A 5,922-nucleotide genomic window follows, 5' to 3' on the forward strand; every position below is an offset into this window, starting at 1 on the left:
GTGTAAGCAATTAATAACCATATTTTTGTGTTTGCATGTATACTTGAACAACAAATAGGATCTCATGTTTATAAGAAGTCTATATGTTAACACCATACATAAACTGTGCAAGTATTTCTTTTACTCTGAATATCATATCGTTGTGGTTTACTCATGTTAATACATACAGATATAGACATTCATTTCCACTGCTAGGTAACATTCAATTACTGGGCCTTGTCTTGGCTTCTTTGTGTGTTCTTTCCTGCTTTCTATTAAACTGAAAAAAAGTTATCTTTCCCTTTTTTAAATTGGAAGCGCATTCTGTTTGGGTTATTTTAGAGATTACTCTTCAATTTCAAACATGCACACTATATTTAATAAGGCTTAAAATTAATCACATGTGTTTTCTCTGTAAATATTGTGAGGCACATAGGACCCTCTCACTATGAAATCTTTTATTCTATATCCCATGGAATTGGTAAGCATTTTATTTCTATCTTTTAAAAGCCTTTCCACTATTAGTGCACATGTGTATGTGTGAGTGTGTGTATATATATTTGAAATTTATATTTACTTAGTGTTGACAGGATGCTTAATACTGCTTACTCAGCATTGCTTCCAGCATCTCACACTTATCATTTAGGTTCAGTTTCCTCTTTACACTAGTTTATCCTTCAGTAGTTCTTTCGGAGAGGCCAGTGAATAGGCAAATTATGTCGGTCTTTTGTCTGCCTGAAAATGTCTTTATTTTAATTTTGATGGATGAGGCTGGGTATAGAATGCTAGGTTGACAGTTGTCAGCTAATAGTTATCTGTTTGTGAGTAATCTCTCTTTCCTCTTGGGGGGGGGGGCTTTTAATATTGATACAAAATACCTTGTGTATAGATTTGTTTTTATTTATCTTATCTCTAGAACCCAAAATGCTGATTTGATCTGTTTTTTAAAAATGTTTATTTATATTGAGAGAGAGAGAGAGACAGAGACAGAGACAGAGACAGAACACGAGTAGGAAAGGGCCAGAGAGAGAGAGGGAGAGAGAGAATCCCAAGTAGTCTCCTTGCTGCCAGCACAGAGCCCAACACAGGGCTCGATCTCACTAACTGTGACACCATGACCTGAGCCAAAATCAAGAGTCAGATGTTTAACTGATTGAGCCACCCAGGCACCCCTGATATGTTTTAAAACTAGGAAAGTACTATCCAATTCCTCTTATAGAAGGTATGTAAAGAAGTCCACTGTATAGAAACAGAAAGTAGAATGGTAGATGTGGGGAGCTGGGGGTGGGGAAGTAAAAGGAGTTTAATGGGTATATAGTTTCAGATTTGTAAGAGGAAAATGTTCCGGAGTTCAGTTTCACAATAATGTGAACTGTACACTTAAAAATGGCTGAGAGTAAATTCTATATTATGAGGTTTTTTACCACAAGTTCAAAAAACAGAAAAAAATACCTATTTTTCTGTGACCATCACTGTCCTATAGATTTAATTCTCTGTTAGGTATGTACTGGATATTCTTAGTCTATCTTACAGGTCTAATTTTATCCTTCTTCTCCATATATCCATGAGCTGCATTTTGGTAATTTCCTCAAAGCTATATTCCAGCACACAAATTCTCTTCTGTTCTAGTCTACTGACTGTACTATCCATCCACTGGGCTTTTAAAATCTACAAATATGTTAATTTCTATTTAATTTTTTTAATCCACCTATTAATTTTCCATATTCTATTTTTCTTGCCTTATGTACACTACCTTCATTTATCTTTTACCACTTTAAATTTTTTTAACATTTATTTATTTTTTGAGAAATAGAGAGAGACAGAGCGTGAGCAAGGGAGGGGCAGAGAGAGAGGGAGACACAGATTCCGAAGCAGGCTCCAGGCTCTGAAGTGTCAGCACAGAGCCTGATGCGGGGCTCAAACTCATGTACCTCATGATCATGACTCGAGCCAAAGTTGGACACTTAACCAACTGAGCCACTCAGGCGACCCTTAACCCTTTGAATATACTTACTTTGAAAACTCCTTCAGGTAGTCCAGTTGTCCAGCTGTTCAGTGTGAATCCTTCCATCTGTTTCATGTGCAGACTCCTCTTCTTTGTGGCTGTTTCCTTGTGTGGTACATAATCTTTTACAAGCATGTCATCTCAGGAGGGATGTGTGCTGTGGGACTCATCTGTGTTTTGCCTTATGGTGGCATCTCTATGGGTTAGTTTGAGATTGCTTATTATATATTAATTTTTTTTATCTTGGAGTCTTACACAAAGATTATGTGAGGAAGTATATTTGGTGTTGACCAAAGATTCTGACCTCTCACAGGGTTCTAATTTCCACGTATAGCCCTGGGAGGTGGAGGGCTAGTGGTGAAATCTCTATTTCACAGTTAGGGCTTTCTTTAAGGTTCCTGTCTTTGTTCAGAGTTTCAGTTCACACAGGCAAGCAAAGCCCATATTCATTTACGTAACCTTTCCCACCCCTGTGAGTTAGGAATCCGCCTACATTCACAGCTCCAATGCCAGGTCCCTCTTCCATGCTGGCATTGTGGATTTCCCTCTCTATGTGTTAAGATTGGTTGTGTATTATTTACTTTTATTATATTTTATCTAACTTTTTTTTAATGTATGTAGAGTGGGAGGTGAGATGAATCTTTCCATATATGGCCAGGCATCCATTTACTGGATCTGAGCTAAGTCTTGAAACATGAGTGAGTTAGGCAAAAAGAGGAGGGAGAAAATGTCAAGCAGAAAAAAATAGCAGAAGGAAAGATGTGGGAAACAGCACCGTGGGCTCCTTCTTGGGGACTTAAGTGTAGGTGGAGCTTGGGGCTCCAGGCTGCCGCTATTCAGGCTGCTCCCTGGAGCCAACAGAGTAAGTTACTAGAAGGAAAGCTTCCACAAATGGCAGACATGAATTGGTAACAGATGAAACTGGGGTCAGAGATGATGGCACTGCCTCAGCCATGAAACCAGGGATGTGGGGAGGGGGCAAGTACATCACTGTGACCCAAAGCCAGATCAGAACGTGCAAGAAAGACATGGATCTGCCGTGATCAGCTTTCAACACATGCTGTGAGTAGGGCAGGCTCAACCGGACATTGTTGACCACGGCAGCACCTGGGGCCGAGCAGACGGCATGCCTTGCATGCAGGGGTGAAGGGTGGATGCGCATGTGCCTTGCTCCAAGGGGGATTTAAGGTTGGGAAGGAACTTTCCAGCGGAACATGCTGCATCTCCAAAGTCCTCATGGCTGGCCTTTCGCGGTGGATGTGGGTGGTATAAAAACTCGGCTCCCGAATGTGTGAGGAACTTGGTGCCAGCGAGGGAGCAGTCTGCATCTGGAGTACCTGGAAGAGCTGGAGAGGGAAGGCATGTGTTGGAAGGCTACACTATCTTCTCTCCTCAGGGAATCTGCTCCTGGGAGAACGTGGCTTCCGCCTTACAATGCACCATGGAAAAGGAGGCCACTGTGAGGAGAGTTTCAGGCAGTGGGTTTCGCACTGGCTCCTCAGACTCCCAGTGTTATTTTGGAGAAGGACCTCAGGAGTCATTCCTGGGAGCTAGAGCAAGGCTTAGCTAAGACTTCCTCCCAATCCTATTTCCAACAGAGTTGTTTCTACTTGTAACTGGGAGATGAGAGGTAGGAAAAAGTTTCTAGGCGTTTTTATCCATTTTATTGAGATAAAATTCATATAACATCCAATTGAACATTGTAACCATTTTGAAGTGTTCAACTCAGTATCTTTTAACATAATCACGATATCGTACAACTATCACCACCATCTAATTCCAGAACATTTTCATCACCCCCAAAACAAACCCTATCTTCATTAAAGTCACTCTCTAGTCCATCCTTTCCCCAGCTCCTTAGCAACCTCTACTCTATCTACTATCTGGATTTGCCTATTCTGACATTTCATATGCATGCCTTAGATAATATATGGCTATTGTGGCTGGCTTCTTTCACTAAGCATCAGTCTCAAGGTTCATCTGTGTTGTAACCTATATGGGTACTTCATTCCTTTCCACAGCAGAAAAATAGTCTATGGATACACCACATTTCGTTTATCCATTCATCCGTCGATGGACATTTGGTTTGTTTCCACCTTTTGGGTGTTTTTGAATAATGCTGCCATAAACATTCATGTGCAAGTTTTTGTTTGAACATATGTTTTTAATTTTCTTGAGTTTCTAGGATTTTAAATGAAAAACGTTCCACAGCTCCTCTCTTTCCCATACCCCTTGAAAGATGCCCCATGTCACTGAAATGGTGCAATTAATGTTTCTTAAATGGGAGTATGCATATGCCTGGGTTTTGCAGCTCTACCAGTGGGCACACAAAGCCAAAAGAGAAGCATGGCGCATCCTTTTGAAATAAGCTTACTTAAAGATTAGGGGGGTGTATTTTTATATTAAAAGCCAGATAAATACCCAGTAGTTCATCTATTCTCAGCCATTCATGTATTAACACCTTTGAAATTAGAGTGCATTTTACAGTTGATCCTGTGTCACAATTTAATTTGCAGTATTGAGTTACTGTTTTCTTTTTTATTCTTAGGAACAAAACCATGATGTGTCTTACAATAAATGCATCTTAGCTCTGACGGATTATAGTGTTATGGAGTACAATCTACAATTCACATACTTGTTAAGATAGAAATGGAAGACTTTAGACCTGTTTGGAGCTGCAGGGTTCCCTGACTAGTCTGCATCCCCTGAGGCTGGGGAAAATGTAGTGGTAGAGGCTGTGCCCAGCATACCGGGGTACACCAAAGCCCCACATAGATGGCTTTTCATGGCTCACTCTAGGGGACTTATTCTACTCTTTGTCCAAATTTGCTTTCTGTTGCCACCCTCGTCACGGGCTACTAAAATAGACACCCTCCGGGGCGCTTGGATGGCTCAGTCGGTTAAGTGTCTGACTTCAGCTCAAGTCCTGATCTCACTGTTCATGAGTTCGAGCCCCACATCAGGCTCTGAGCGTGGAGTCTGCTTCAGATTCTGTGTCTCCCTCTCTTTCCTCCCCTCCCATGCTCATGCTCCATCTCTCTCTCTCAAAAATAAATAAACATTTAAAAAATTTAGGAGACACACCCTCCCTCTAACACTCTACTTCAATGGTGGATAACCCCCCCTTCCTTATCTCCCTTCAGTGTAGCTGAGGCAGACTGACATCTTCACAAAGAATTTTACATAAAGGCCAATGGAAACGGGAAAAGAAAAAAGAGAGAAGGAAAGAAAAACAGTAGTGAAATTGTCATATTTTCCATGATTACATTTCGGATGTAAGCATTCTATACAAGAAAGAATTTCAGTGAGACCCCTCAATTTTGGCAGAAAGCAGGGGCTAAGAGCAAACCTTGGTTCATGTTCTGACAGTCCAGCTGTTGCTCCATTCACCTCCTCCTTACCCATGCAGTGAGAACCTGGACTGCACAATTTCTTGGATTCCTCCACCGCTGACATCCCATAGCTTGCTTTTTTCCAAAAAGTTCTGGCCCAAGCAAAATGCCATATTCTTGTCCATGAAATGGCTTGGGATCACTTGAATGGCAATGAAAGTAAAACGTCTTGCCAAAATCATAAGGAGAGAAAAAGAAAATGCAAACTCACTGGTTTAACTCATCAAAATTAGCTCTGCATTTTCTAAGCACTTTAGTCATCGAGAAGGAGTTAGTTCAGAGGTCAGTGGTGTTAAGTTAGGAAAACTTTGCTAATAACCATTCAGGTTACTTTTACTTTATTCCATAGCAATTGCTGGCAAGAGGGTCATCCGTCTTGAAAGAGAACATTTTTGCCTGAATTGTAGCACGCCATGAAAGGGCTCAGCTGGTCTGACCACAATGGTTCCCTGGCCTGCGGTTTCCCCCCAAGTGGTATGTGGGGAACAGGGCAGTTTGCAGAGGGCTGGCTGCAAGCTGCAGAGAGGCCTGAGAGTCAGGAGGGAG

General features: G+C 41.3%; 1 long non-coding RNA gene across 1 annotated transcript in view; it reads left to right on the forward strand.

Annotated features, from left to right (window-relative positions):
• Positions 1-2,970: 2,970 nt before the first annotated feature.
• Positions 2,971-5,922, forward strand: part of LOC115275715 — a 90,464-nt gene continuing 87,512 nt past the window's right edge. Inside the window, exon 1 of the long non-coding RNA XR_003901710.1 lies at positions 2,971-3,046. This is a non-coding gene — a long non-coding RNA (uncharacterized LOC115275715). The remainder of the gene's footprint in view (positions 3,047-5,922) is intronic.

Source organism: Suricata suricatta, chromosome 13 (assembly GCF_006229205.1).
Source record: "Suricata suricatta isolate VVHF042 chromosome 13, meerkat_22Aug2017_6uvM2_HiC, whole genome shotgun sequence".
NCBI lineage: Eukaryota > Metazoa > Chordata > Mammalia > Carnivora > Herpestidae > Suricata > Suricata suricatta.